Source organism: Gracilinanus agilis, chromosome 3 (genome assembly GCF_016433145.1).
Source record: "Gracilinanus agilis isolate LMUSP501 chromosome 3, AgileGrace, whole genome shotgun sequence".
NCBI classification, from domain to species: domain Eukaryota; kingdom Metazoa; phylum Chordata; class Mammalia; order Didelphimorphia; family Didelphidae; genus Gracilinanus; species Gracilinanus agilis.
Genome location: NC_058132.1, coordinates 7,439,688 through 7,454,660, shown reverse-complemented (window position 1 = coordinate 7,454,660; position 14,973 = coordinate 7,439,688). Strand labels below are relative to the sequence as shown.

Sequence of the window (14,973 nt, the reverse complement as noted above, 5' to 3'; positions counted from 1 at the left end):
TTAAACATCCAAAAAGTAAACATGTAGAGATGCTTTCTCTGAGTAATAAAGGTGGGAAACCTTTCATTCAGAATTCTGAGCTTGGTTCACATCAGATAACCCAATGTAGAGAGAAATCTTATGAATATAAAAAGTGTGAAAAGGTTTTTACATTGAGGGACTCTCTTGCCAGACATCAGAGAATCCACACTGGAGAGAAACCTTATCAATGTAAACAATGTGGAAAAGCTTTCACGCTAAGGGGAAATCTTGCCATACATCAAAGAATCCACACTGGAGAGAAACCTTATGAATGTAAACACTGTGGAAAGAATTTTACAAGGAGGGCCTCTCTTACTATACATCAGAGAATCCATACTGGAGAGAAACCTTATGAATGTGAACAATGTGGAAAGAATTTTACAAGGAGGGCCTCTCTTACTACACATCAGAGAATCCATACTGGAGAGAAACCTTATGAATGTGAACAATGTGGAAAGAATTTTATAAGGAGGGCCTCTCTTACTACACATCAGAGAACCCATACGGGAGAGAAACCTTATGAATGTAAACAGAGTGGAAAGGCTTTTACATGGAGGGACAACCTTGTTAAACATCAGAACATCCACGCTGGAGAAAAACCTTATGAATGTAGTCAGTGTAGAAAGGCTTTCACACAGAGAGCCAGTCTTGCTAGACATCAGAGAATCCACACTGGAGAAAAACCTTATGAATGTAGTCAGTGTAGAAAGGCTTTCACACAGAGAGACAGTCTTGCTAGACATCAGAGAATCCACTTGGGAGAGAAACCTTATGAATGTAAACAGTGTGGAAAGACTTTCACAGAGAGGGGCTATCTTACTATTCATCAGAGAATCCACACTGGAGAGAAACTTTATGAATGTAAACAATGTGGAAAGGCTTTCACACTGAGAGGCTCTCTTGCCACACATCAGAGAATCCACACTGGAGAGAAACCTTATGAATGTAGTCAGTGTAGAAAGGCTTTTACACAGAGAGATAGTCTTGCTAGACATCAGAGAATCCACACTGGAGAGAAACCTTATGAATGTAAACACTGTGGAAAGGCTTTCACACAGAGGGGTTATCTTACTATTCATCAGAGAATCCACACTGGAGAGAAACCTTATGAATGTAAACAGTGTGAAAAGGTTTTTGCACGGAGGGGCAGTCTTGCTGCACATCAGAGGATTCACACTGGAGAGAAATCATATTAATGTAAACAACATGGAAAGGCTTTCACAGAGAGGAGCTCTCTTGCTAGTCATAAGGTAATATACACTGGAGAGAAACATTGTGAATGTAAACAATGTCAAAAGGCTCCTATAGGGAGAGGCTCTCTTGCTGCACATCCAAGCATCCGCACTGGAAAGAAACTTCATGGATGTAATCAATTTGGGTAGGCTTTCACATAGAGTTCCACAGTTGCTTCCTGTCAGAAAATCTCCAGTGGAGAGAATCCTCTTGAGTCAGGCTGAGCTTATAGTTGCGACTTAGATTATTTAACAGAAGAGTATCTACACACTGTAGAGGAATAAAATTAATGTGGTAAAGCCTTTAGGCAGCAATTATCTCTAATTCCCAACCTAAGAATTCCTTTTGGATTGAACTCTTGTCACTGCCATGAATGAGGAAATACATTTAAATGTTCAGAGCTTATCCAGTATGAGAAAATTTTTTCTGAGGAGAATAGTTCCATATGGATTCTCAGTGAGAAGACTTTCAGCCAGAGATCATGACTTCATATCAGAGAATTCATAGGGCAGAGAAACCTAATGGATGCACTCTAGGTAGATATGTTTTCCTCAGCAGGAGCGTGATCACTGTTAATTAGAGAAATGCAAATTAAAAGAACTCTTGAGTTAGCACCCCACTCATATCAGACTGACTATTGTGACAGAAAAGGAAAATGAGAAAAGTTGGAAGAAATGTGGGAAAGTTGAGATACTCGTGAACTATTGGGGGAGTTGTGAATTGATTCAGCTGTTTTGGATAGAACAATTTGGAATTATTGCTCAACAGGCATTAAAAACAAAAAGGAAGAGGACCTATATGTAAAAAAAAAATTTTAAGCAGCATTCTTTGGTGTGTCAAAGAATTGAAAAGTAAGGAGAAACCTATTAATTGGGAAATGGATGAGTACATTTTGGCATATGATTGTAATAGAATATTATTGTATCATAATTAATGTCAACCAGGAGGAGCTCAGAACAATCTAGAAAAACTTATAAAAGCTGATACAGATCGAAGTAGAACCAGGATATCATTGCACAGAGTGACAACAATATTGTATGAAGAACAACTGTGAAGTTAGCTTTTCTTAGCAATACAGTGATCCAAAAATATTCCCAAAAACTATTAATTAAAAATTTCATCTGATTCTAGACAATGAACTGATGTGGAGTCAGAATCCAGACCAAAGAAATATTTTTTTACTTTCATACTTTTTGTTGGTTTGATTTTTGTTCCAGAAAAGGATCAATATGGAAAAAGGTATTACATGATTGTCCATGTAAAATCTATATTATAAATATTAAAAATGATAAAGGCTTGTATAAATATATAAATTAGTATTTTAATTAAAGCCATGCTGATAGATTAAATCATTAGACCATGCGCTTGTAAGCATTCAAAACTGCCGCCGCCTCCATTACTGTCTCCTGTTTCCTGGAAGCGCCTACTCGCAAAAGAGGCCACTCCCTCCTAACCCAGGAGATTTAAACCCTCTCTGCGTGGACGTAGACCTCCCCATGCCCCCAAAGACCCGGAAACAGAAACCCGTTGGACCACGGGAAATGTAGTTTGATACATTTCCCAAATTTCACTTTTACAATATTAGATATTATACCATCTCTATGGTGGTGGGGAGGGGAGACAATGCAAGACACAATATTTTTGAAATGTTGGATATTGTTTTTATGTTATTTGGTAAAAAAAAAATCCAATATTGAAGGAGAAGAGAGGTATGATGGTTAGAGAACAATATTCTTCCTGGTTTTAAAGGAGTCTACTACCATTGTTTGCAGGAAGAACTTTGCTTTTTGCTAATACTTGACTATACACTGGACATATACTGGAGATAAGCAATGTAACTAATTCAGGAGAAAGGCCATTTCCTGCAGCACAGACTTCATTAGACTGCCCCACAGAGGAGTCCCCATTAAGCACTCCAAATTTCATACTGTGTGTAAAATACTATAGTAACTAGTACTTTTTAATCCTAATGTTTGTCATTCCTCCTCACTATTTCATGGCATTCCTGTGTTCCAATTTCTTTACATTGTGTAGCAATCCAGGTATACATTAATCTTGATATTATTTTAAGAGTGCTCAAAAAATGACTCTTGTATTGCTTATGATTGATTTCTGTAACCTTGAGTTAAATTGAACCTCAACCTTACCAAATTCCTAGCCCTTCCCTAAGGCTACACTCTGGAAGACTGTCAGTTATCTCAATCTCCTTGCCTTACCTTCAACAATCAATCAGCATTTGTATCAAGACCTCAGGCCTCATGGATTCCTGATCTAGATATTTGCTCTACCTGTTATTTCAGGTTCCAACAGTTTGTATCTCCTGATGATTACATATGTATCAGACCACTTGGATCTCCCCTTCCCCCCATATGGTTGTAACCCCAATAAAAGTAGCTATATGACAGTTGAGAAAGAAGCTCTTGACCATCAGAGCTCTGAACCATCTAAACTCTTGACCATCAGAGCTTATTCGCTGTCTGTCAACCTTATGCCAAAACTTTCTGTGTCTGTGTGTCTTTATTCTCGCCTTATGTTCTCTTTCCATAAGTTTTTATTTTATTTATTTATTTTATTTTAATTTTTAATTTAAAAAAATTTTTTAAACATTTGTTAATAATCATTTTTAACATGGTTACATGATTCATGCTCCTACTTTCCCCTTCACTCCCCGCACCCCCATGGCCGATGCATATTTCCACTGGTTTTATCACGTGTCCTTGATCAAGACCTATTTCCAAATTGCTGATAGTTGCATTGGTGTGGTAGTTTTGAGTCTACATCCCCAATCATGTCTGCCTCAACCCATGCGTTCAAGCAGTTGTTTTTCTTATATTTTTCCTCTCCTGCAGTCCTTCCTCTGAATGTGGGTAACGTTCTTTACCATAAATCCCTCAGAGCTGTCCTGGGTCATTGCATTGCTGCTGGTACAGAGGTCCATTACATTCGATTTTACCATAGTATGTCAGTCTCTGTGTACAATGTTCTTCTGGCTCTGCTCCTTTCACTCTGCATCAGTTCCTGGCGGTCTTTCCAATTCACCTGGAACTCCTCTAGTTTATTATTCCTTTTAGCACAATAGTATTCCATCACCAGCATATACCACAATTTGTTCAGCCATTCCCCAATTGAAGGACATACCCTCCTTTTCCAGTTCTTTGCGACCACAAAAAGCGCGGCTATAAATATTTTCATATAAGTCATTTTTAATCATAACAGTTTGGCGACCATGTGTTTCTTATAGACAACATATGGTAGGATTTTGGTTTCTGATCCACTCTGCTATTTGCTTCCGTTTTATGAGCGAGTTCATCCCATTCACATTCAGAGTTACAATTATCAGTTGTGCATTTACTGACATTTTTGTATCCTCCCCTAGTCCTACCCCTTCTTCTTACACTATTTTCTTTTTTATTTCTTTTTTTTATTTTTTTTTATTTTATTTTAAACCCTTAACTTCTGTATATTGACTTATAGGTGGAAGAGTGGAAAGGGTAGGCAATGGGGGTCAAGTGACTTGCCCAGGGTCACACAGCTGGGAAGTGTCTGAGGCCGGATTTGAACCTAGGACCTCCCGTACTATTTTCTTTTAAACCAGTGGTTTGCTTATCCCCTCCCTTGATTAACTTCCCTTTCTACCCCCTCCCTTGTTATTCCCCTCTTTTTATTTTTAAAGGCTTAATGAATTCCCTCCCCCTTCTTCTCCCCTCCTTTTTTTTTGACCTCCCCACTCCCCTGCTCCCCTTGGTTTATCCCTTCTGACTTTCTCAGTAGGGTTAGATAGAGTTTTTTATCCCAATGGATAATATAGCTACTCTTCCCTCTCTGTGTTGATTAAGGTTTAAATATTACTTCTTAATGCTCTCTTCCTCTCCTTATAATAGTATTTGTCCCCTCCCCTTCCCATGCCCTCTTTGTGTGTAATAGAATATCCTATTTTTCTTATTCACTCAAGTTTCTCTTGGTGTCCCCTACTATTCACCCCCCTCTTTCCCACCCCCCATGTCATGTTAGACCATTTAGTATCCTGTCCTCTCCCTATGAATTATTCTTCTGATTGCTATAATAGTGAATACTATAATAGTGAATAGAGTTCACTACAGAGAATTATACATATCATTTCTCCACATAGGAATACAGATACTTAGATCTTATTGAAGCCCTTAAAGAGTCAAATTTAAAGAATTATGAATTTTCTTTCTTTCCCCTCTGTTTCTTGTTTACCTTTTCATGTTTCTCTGGATTTTTGTGGCTGGATATCAAACTTTTCATTTAGTCCTGGTCTTTTCTGTGCAAATACTTGGAAATCTTCAATTTTGTTGGAAGTATATAGTCAGTTTTGATGGGTAGTTGATCCATGGTTGAAGGCCCAGCTCTCTTGCCTTTCTGAATATCGTATTCCAAGCCTTGCAATCTTTTAGCGTGGAGGCTGCCAGATCCTGTGTGATCCTGATTGGTGCTCCTTGATATTTGAATTGTCTCTTTCTGGCTTCTTGTAAGATTTTTTTCTTTTACTTGGAAGCTCTTGAATTTGGCTATTATATTCCTGGGTGTTTTCCTTTCTGGGTCTAGTGTAGAGGGTGATCTATGGATTCTTTCAATGTCTATATTGCCCTCTTGTTGTAGAACTTCAGGGCAATTTTGCTGAATAATTTCTTTTAGTATGGAGTCCAAGTTTCTATTAATTTCTGCTTTTTCTGGAAGACCAATGATTCTCAAATTGTCTCTTCTAGACTGGTTTTCTTGGTCTGTCACTTTCTCATTGAGATATTTCATGTTTCCTTCTATTTTATCAGTCTTTTGGCTTTGTTTTGTTTGTTCTTGTTGTCTTCAGAGATCATTAGCTTCTAATTGCTCAATTCTAGCCTTTAGGGACTGGTTTTCAGTTATAATCTTTTGGTTTTCGGCTATAATCTTTTGGTTTTCCTTTTCAATCTGGTCATTTCTGGTCTTCAATCGACTTGCCTCACTTTCCAATTGTGAAATTCTGCCTTTTAAACTGTTATTTTCTTGTTATATCTTTTCCGTCTTTCTCCACATCTCAGACTTGAACTCTTCAATAGCTTGTGACCAGTTTTCATTGTTTTGGGAAGGTTTGGATATGATTTCTTGTTTGTCCTCCTCTGTTCTCTGGATTTTCTCTGTGTAAAAGTTGTTGAGTGTTCCAGATTTCTTCCTGATGATCTTTCTCCCCTGAGCTTCCCAATTTTGGCTTGCCATTGTTAGCCCCGTGCCTTCTGGGCTTTATCCTCACACTCAGGGTTTGTCTGAGCTCTCTAAGCTCCAGAGGCTTCAGGTCTCTTTGTTCTCGGGGTAGAGCCTCCTGGTTGTCCCTGGTCTGCCCCTCTGCCCGAGGGTCCTGCAGCAGTCTCAGGGCGCTGCTTCCACAGCCGTGCTACCATCTGCCCAGGGTCCCCACTCAAGGTCCAAACCTCCTAGTCCGTGCCTAGGGCACTGCCTTCACCCGTGCAGATGCTCAGGAAAGTCCCTGCACGTTCTTTAGCCTCTTGGGGTCCTAAATCTTGCTGCTCTCAGGAACAAGCCCTGGAGCTGCCAGTGATTTAATGGGTGCCCCAAACCTGCTTTACCTCTTGTAAACTGGCCTTGGCACTGTACGTGGTGTGGTGGGTGGGGGAGAGGCTTCTTCCTCTCGCATTTTAGTGAGAGCTGTTTCACCCCTTTATAGTGTGGAAATGCCCTGATTCCACGTACCTTCAATGCTGCGCCCTGTTGTGGGGTCCCTTTGTTTGTCTGGATTCATTTTTATGTCCCCTTTAGGAGTCCTGTATGCTTCGGTTAGGAGAGATCAGGCTGCTGCTCCTTACTCTGCCGCCATCTTAACCGGAAGTCCTCTTTCCATTAGTTTTTAACTTGCTACCCATTTTCACTCAGTCCTTGGTTCCCCTTTCTGAGTGTCCAACCCACTAGGAATCTTTGTGGAGCTGCTGGATTGCTTCACATTGCCCAGGTTAATTGGCAGTTTACTTTGTTTCCTGTTGTTTGCTGGCACATAGGATCTTACAAACAACCAAAATAAGAGTATGTGGTGAATATATGGAAGGGATAGGAGATCTGACCTCTACTGTTCAGTCCATTTTATCCAACAACTTAGTCTCATGATACAGTTTGCTGATTTCTGGGATTGGGCAAAGATCCCACCCCTCTGGGATTATGTAATGAGGGAGGATTTGAAGTTTGTAAGTCCACCTCATTTCTCAAAATATCCACCAATGGGAACTATCTGGAGTGGGTAGAGGGTTGAGGTGTTAGGCCAATCAGAAACAAGACAACTTACTTCATAATAAAGAGGGAAGCATAATAAATAAAATTTGGACCCTGGTCTTTAGGATTTTAATACAGTTTATTAAATTTACTTGAATAGGTAAAGATCAGAATTAGGTAAAAGGATAAAAGTGAAATGGCGTAACCTAAACTACCACATGGGTGGTCTCAGCCTGGCCACTGAAGCCCCACCATTCCCCTAGCATGCTCTTCAGCAATAGAAAGAGCCAACTTCCTTGTCTTGAACCTTTTCTTCTGGATGAACTTACAACCACATCCAGTTCAAACTCAGTTACATAACCCACACTAGATGACATAACTAAGAGTGTAGGGATACAGGTAAGACCCCACATATGATCCTGAATAGGGGGTACTGAGGAATGGAAGGAGGTGGCCCATTTTTTGTCTTAATCTGAACGGGATCAATTGATTTAAGTAGGTCAAATCAGAAGAAATTGTGGTCCAAAGAGACTCAGGTATATCAGCTGGTATAAAGGTGGGAGGCTCTTTCACCTCCTGGCTCTCTGAGAGAAGTGCAGGGAGCAAATTTAAAGATTCCTCAGGCAATTCTAGTAACATAGAGCCATCTAGAGTGCATGTTATTGTTGCTTTTAGTTTACATATTAGGTCTCTTCCCAGCAGATTTGTGGGAGACCCAGGCATTAATAGAAAGGAATGTTCTACAGATAAAGGTCCCACAGATACCATTTGAAGAGAAAGTGTTGGGATCTTTTGAGGTGTTCCTGATACACCTACTACATTTATAGATCCAATGGGATCACATTTTGCATCTGGTTTACTCACCAGAACTGATCTAGATGCTCCAGTGTCTAAAAGGCAGTCTTAGTACAGGTTTCCTATTTTTAGGGGGGAATGGATAGGGATAACTGGCATTAAAGTATCAGGTTCTGGAAAATCAAAGGTTTCATTTTCTGATACCAAGGCCCTTGACACCCCATCGTACCTTCATAAAGACGCTTGGGCATTTCTCTGGGATCATCCACGCTGGGGGATTTTCACCCTATGCATAATGTGGACGAGCTCCACTTTGGATATATTGTTGTGTATCATCATTTTCCTTACTTGGACTATAATTCTGTAATCATTTCTATTACAATTTTGATAATTGTTATATCGTTATTTCTGAAATTACCCCTGAAATTATCATTATTCCTAAAATTCATGTTATTGAATATCTGATTCCAATTTTTGCAATTTAACAGTAAGTGGTCTTTTCTTCCACATAAATAGCATTTTGGTGGTTTATTTGTGGATTCTTGAAAAGGTACTAGGGTCACTCCATGATATTTTCTTCCAATTTTTCTTTTAAAATTTTATTTTCTCTCCTTCATTCCTTTTTTGACTTCTTGTCTTCTTCATTTTTTCTCTGGTGGCCATCAAATATGTATATATCTACTCTCCTTAATTCTTCAAGGTCCATATTGGACCAATTTGGGCAATTGATTATAAGATAATCTTTTAGAACTTTATAGCAGTTCTGTACAAACTTCTGTCTAATCTGTCTGACATCCCTTTCTCTAGAAAGGCCCAGTTCTACATATCTACCTCCCAGCTCAATAAGTCTATCCATAAATTGGGAGGGAGTTTAGTCAATTTTTTTCTTAAGTTTTAAAATTTCATTCATACACCTGGTCTGTCAGAACAAGCCCTCATTACTGTTAATGCTTCTCTAGCCTGGCATAATCTTGTGTAATCCTGTTCATTATTGGGGTTCCATTTTGGGTCATCACGTAGCCAATTGCTTTCCTTCCTTGGGCTTGATTAATGAGAGAGATAATCTTATTTTTTTCTCTTCCCATCAAAAAGGCTTGTAGTAGGTTGTCAACATCTACCCATCCAGGGTCGTATGTGTGAAAGATACCCTCTAGTTTTTTGATTATTACAATTGGTTTGTCTTCAAAAGAAGGACTTTTTTGTTTGAATATTTCAATATGGGGGGGGGGTGAATGGTGTATGGTGTCTAAGGGAAACTACATCTCCATTTTTATTAAAAGTGGGTACTAATTTCGGAGGATATAAGGTTTTAGCCAGATTATTTTGTATTCCTTTCTCTAGGCTGGATGTTTGGTTTTCAGTGAGGTAGGTAAACTGAAGGGGAGGAGTAGATAAGCAGAGAGGGAGGAGTAGGTAAGCTAAGAGGGAGGGGTTCTGGTTAGGGAGGGGCAGGGGATAAAAGGTAGGGGGTAGAGGGATAGGTAGGGGCAGGGTGGTGGGGTTGGAGCAGGGGCAGGAGGGGCAGAGGGATAAGAGGTAGGGGGCAGGGGGAGGAATAGGTTTGGCATGGGGAAAGGGGCTGGGGCAAAGGAGAAAGGATAGGTATCAGGGACAGGGGAAGAGGTGGGTTTAGTAGAAGGAACAAGATTGTGTAGGCTAGGGTGGGATAGAGATTGAATAGGCTCCAATAATGAGGAAGTATGGAGAGATTTATTGTGGAGGATTTTTAAATTTCTTCTAATGTTTTTCATAAAATTTTTTATCTCCCACAAACTTTCATTTTGAGCTTTTAATTCAGCTCTGAATGCAAACAAATGATTGTCTTATTTCTTTTTAAGGTAGAACGTGTAAAGTATCAAACCTATTTCACCGAATATATTGAGATACTGTGACATGTCCTCTGAACATATGAGCCATTTTAAACCAAGAAAAGCCAACATGTTTCCAACTTGGGTTATGTTGATAAAATCTATGTTAACTGGTACTAATTTATTTATTAGGTTAATTGTAATTTTTCTTTTTTACCAGTAGATGGCACTATGGACTAGGAGTTAGGGTCAGAGTATGGGCTTTTCAAGGATTTTATAACAGAATACAAGCAAGCCCTTAATCAACTAGCCTCAGGCTAAAAGGATTAACAAAGGCCTCTAAGTGATTTTGAAAAATAAAAATTTGAACTTACCTTCTCAGTTGAAAATTGTAGAAACAGAAAAAAGGCTGACTTGAGATAGTAAAGGAAAATGTAAGAAAAGTGTGGGAAATTTGAGGGTACTTGTCACAACCTTCATGGGCTGCCAGAAATGAAAAGGTTAAAATTAATGGTTGAATAATGATTATATGAAATTATGTGGTCACCAGTATTATGTCTTGAGTCAGAAATTTATTTACAAATATGTACAAATAGAGAAGATTCAATAAAGAAGAGAAATGTGAGGGGATTAGAAAAGTTATCTAGCCTATCAACCTAAATGTTTTCCTTTGGTTCTGCTTAATCCAGGCAGAGATTAATTAGCCCTCAACCAAGAAGGCTGGTAATAAGTAACCATGGGGCCTCCTCCAAGATTGAAGATAGTCTCTCCAGAAGCTAGGAAAGGGGTCAGCCTTTTATTCAACCAGCGAAGTAATCCAAGAGTCAGAGTCCAGGTAGAAGCTGTAAAAGGGGAAAAAATATGGCTGGACTGGATATTTAAGAGTTTTGGTCACCAGGAGATCGATTACACATTTTCCAAATTAAAGACCCAAGTCAGGATGACTTTTGTGGTAGTTTATTTAGAAATAAGAAGAGTGAAGGTAGGAAAAGTGAGAGAGAGAGAGAGAGAGAGAGAGAGAGAAACTCTGGCCTGGTCTGGAGGTCCAAACCAGGCAAGGCTTTAGAGGTCCCAACAAAGGGGGCACAGAAATTAATTAAACAAGGTTTCTAGCCACGAGGCTGCCTCTAAGATGAGAGTCCTCTTTAGGGCTAGGGCCTTCAGAAACACCAAGGGAAAAAGGAAAGGGAGTCAGCCTAACTCACCCATGTGACAATACAAAAGGAAGCAGTCTGAGGTCTCAACCCAATCTCCTTCAAGGCCAAGTTCAAAAGGCCAAATCCCCCTCACAGGAAGTTACCATCATATTTAAAAGATAGTTCTTTTTGTCACTTCCTGTGTCCACCTCCCACACTATGTGGACAAATGGCAGCCTCAACCTTGTTTTGGACTGCCCAGGGGGCAGTCACTTGTTTTTGATTTGTCACTTACGTTATAATTATTGGGAGTCTCTTGATATGTTTGAGATTGTAATTTGATGTACAGAGAGAATAAGATGACCCTTCTCCCTTATAACAGTTGCCCAGGCAGGATCCTTTCAGGTCTAAGAGGTATATCCTTTCAGGACCCACTTGGGGTTAATTGATATATTGATTTGAGCTCTTTAGCTAGGATAACGCCTTGTATTCTGACTGTGATTTCTCCCTTCCCAAAACAAGTTTGACACTGCTTTAGGAAAGTACTTTAAACTTTATATTAACAAGAAGGATAGGGTAAAGGACTGTGGTATAGGAGACCCTACTCTACTGGTTGCTAATGAAATCTCAACTGCTGGCAAATGAAGAATAAATGTAGCTTCCCTCTGGTTCAGCCTGGCCAGGACTAAACCAGATTAGGTAAACTGCTGGGATATTTTGACTTCTTCTTCAATAGATCTTCAGCCTTACAGTTGAGTTATTTCCACCCTTTTCCACCCTCTTCTTCGTCTCCTGCCCACTTCCCGGATCCCTCCCGGGCCCTGGGAAACCTAGATATCTAGATGATGTAATTCCTAATATCTAGGGGCAGTAGATACCAAGGTGGTGGTCAGGTACAGGTTGGCATGGTATCTCAAGTACAGGAAGAGATTTGCAGAGAAAGATGTTTGCATCTCTCACTCCAAGACCAGGATCCACCAATCTCCAGCCTTAGCACAGGTCCAAGACCCAGAACCCTTTCAGGATTCTTAACTGCCCCTCCTCCTGCCTCTCGCATGACTCCCTGGGAACATTCCATCCAACTGACTTATTTGTCAATCAAAAGTGATCTTCAAGCTCCCAGAGGTTCAATATAATACTTACTAGCACATGTGGGTCATAGACCTCCCCCCTCACTGAATAAGCACAAATAAATTCATTAACAGGCCTTTGCATTAGGGTGCACTTAAGGTAATTTCTATCCCACAAGTCTGTAGGATAAAATGCAGTAATATTGCACTTACGCATTAGCAGTCAAGACTACAGAAAGTTGCCATGCTATAAGAGAGAAAAGAGGACCAGATTTTTGTGTAAAAGAGAAATGTCATTCCCTGGTCTGATTTACATGCACTCTCAGGGATAGGGTGAGCCAGGATGATGGCCAAACTTCGGTACTTGACAGGCAGTGTAGTACAAAGCATCCTGTGTCTTAACATATGTCAAGTGCCTCAACTTTGAGTCTCACACTAGATTCAAGTCCTTTAGTATTGGCATGGAAATTCATCAATCCTACCTGGACTGGTATGATCTTTTTTGACCTTGTGCTCCTTGGAACTGCAGATTTTCAGCAATCTCATTGGGATTGGTTGGTCTCCTTTACCTTATGCTTCTTGCACTTTATAGTGGCTCTTTTGTCCCTTCTCCTGGAATCAGACACAAACATTAATCACAGTCCCATTACATTTATCAATAAATGGTAGGTTCCCAAAGCCTAAAGCTTTGTGGGTATGCATTAATATTACAGCAAATATATATATATATATTTAAAATTTATATTACTGCAAAATCCAAAAAAGATTAACATTGATTATATGTACTTTAAGTACAAGAAATGAGTAAAGGGGGAAAGAGTCAATTATTCTATTAAAAAATGAAAGGAAAAGCAATAAGGAAAATAAAAGATTCAGAGAAAAATACAATGTGTTTCCAAAAACAGCATCTTCTTGTCTATGAATTATTATCTCCAATCCATGTGACAGGATATAGTCAATCAGTTTCAATAGAAGATGCTCTCTTTAAATATGAGCAATGAATCTAAGAGTCCTTTTCTCCAATTTTTTTTTATAGCTGTTGGGGTGGTTAATAATATTTGGAACAGCCCTTCCCAGGAAGGCTGAGTTGCTCCAGTGCACTGGAAATTCTTTATATACACCTTGTCTCCTGGGTTCAGGTCATGAAGTGAAAAGTCTATTGGTCCTGCTTTTACTGCAGCTCCGGATTCATGGAGTTCATGCAGTTTGTACTGTAATTCCTGTATATAGGAAGCAATAGAAGTCTCTCCCCCTAATAGTGATGCATATATATATCACTATTAGGGGGAGATAAAGGAGATAAAGGCTTAGCCTGCACAGGGGGATGACCAAAAAGCATCTCAAATGGTGACATATGTAGATCTCCCCTGGGCCTGCTTCTAAGATAAAATAGGGCCAGAGGGAGAATTTCAGGCCATTTTAAAAGTGTCTCAGTGCATAATTTGCCAATCATAGTTTTAAGTTCTCTGTTCAGCATTTCAATGTGGCCTGAGCTCTGGGGTTGATATGGTATATGGAATTTGGGAGTTATCCCCAAACAAGAATATTTTTCAGATAAAACTGAATTGCTAAAGTGATTTTCCCTGTGTATATTTGGAATTGGGAAGATGCCATTTAAAAGTATGTTATATATTTCCTATGGACACATAGAGACATTGAAACTACATTTCCCATGACTCCTCATGGCAAACAGGAAGTATGATGATGTAAGAGAGGGGATAAGTCTCCTGGGTGAGGAGGAAGTGGCCCTCTTAGCTACCTGAGTGCGCGATACGAAAGGTAAAGATGGCTGAGGCAATGTGAATTCTTACAGGCACGTGGTCTAATGATTTTATCCCTATCAGCATGGCTTTAATTAAAATACTAATTTCTATTATTATATCAGTCTTTATCATTTTTAATCGTAACAATAATGGCAACCAGAAGGTCAAAATTTGAATTCTCAATTTTCTAGATAGCCTAAGAAGAAGCCATGCGGCTCTGGGACCCAGAGTCTCAGAAACGATCTTTTTCCTCACCCAGTCCTCTCCCTATTTTCCCCAGCCTAGAGGCTGCTTTACAGGGAAGAGAGACAATGGTTTTAATTGCTGCTGGGCTGTGAATTATTTTGCTCAATGCCCCGGGCCTTGTGGCCTTTGTGGACACTGACAGACTGCTGGATTTCCTGCTGCCTTCTCCTTTCCTGCCTGGCCCACCAGTACAGACCACTGCCTCATGTTAATGCCGCAAGCCCGCCAGTGCAGACCATTTCTGTTGATCCGGAATCCTGAGATTTCCGAGGAGCGAACCCCACCCTGACTTGCCAAGTGCCGCTGTTTCAGCTTCAGCTCTGCTGTTAAAGATTTGGGAAGTATCCCCTTTTCTCCCTACTCTCTTAGAGGACTCTTAACCTGAAAGGCCATTCTTGCCCTCCACGGGGAAACCCCTGCCCACAAGCTCTACACATGGGATTTTCTACAAAACTGACCTAAGCTTTTCTCTAGCCCTGAGCCCAAGACCCGACCCCACGTGGACCTTGAACTAGTGATTACTCTTCATCGGGTGCATGGCCTATTCAAACTTTTGCGATTATTAAAAACTAAAACTCAGGAGAAGAAATTCACCCCATACCTGCTTGGAACTCTGAACTAGAGCAAAGACTGATTATAAAAAACCTTAAAAAAAAAAAAAACCTTTCAGAACTGAATGACT

General features: G+C 39.9%; 1 pseudogene; it reads left to right on the top strand.

The window, feature by feature from the left end:
- Window positions 1–29: 29 nt before the first annotated feature.
- Window positions 30–14,580, top strand: LOC123240697 (annotated as a pseudogene).
- The last annotated feature ends 393 nt before the right edge of the window (window positions 14,581–14,973 follow it).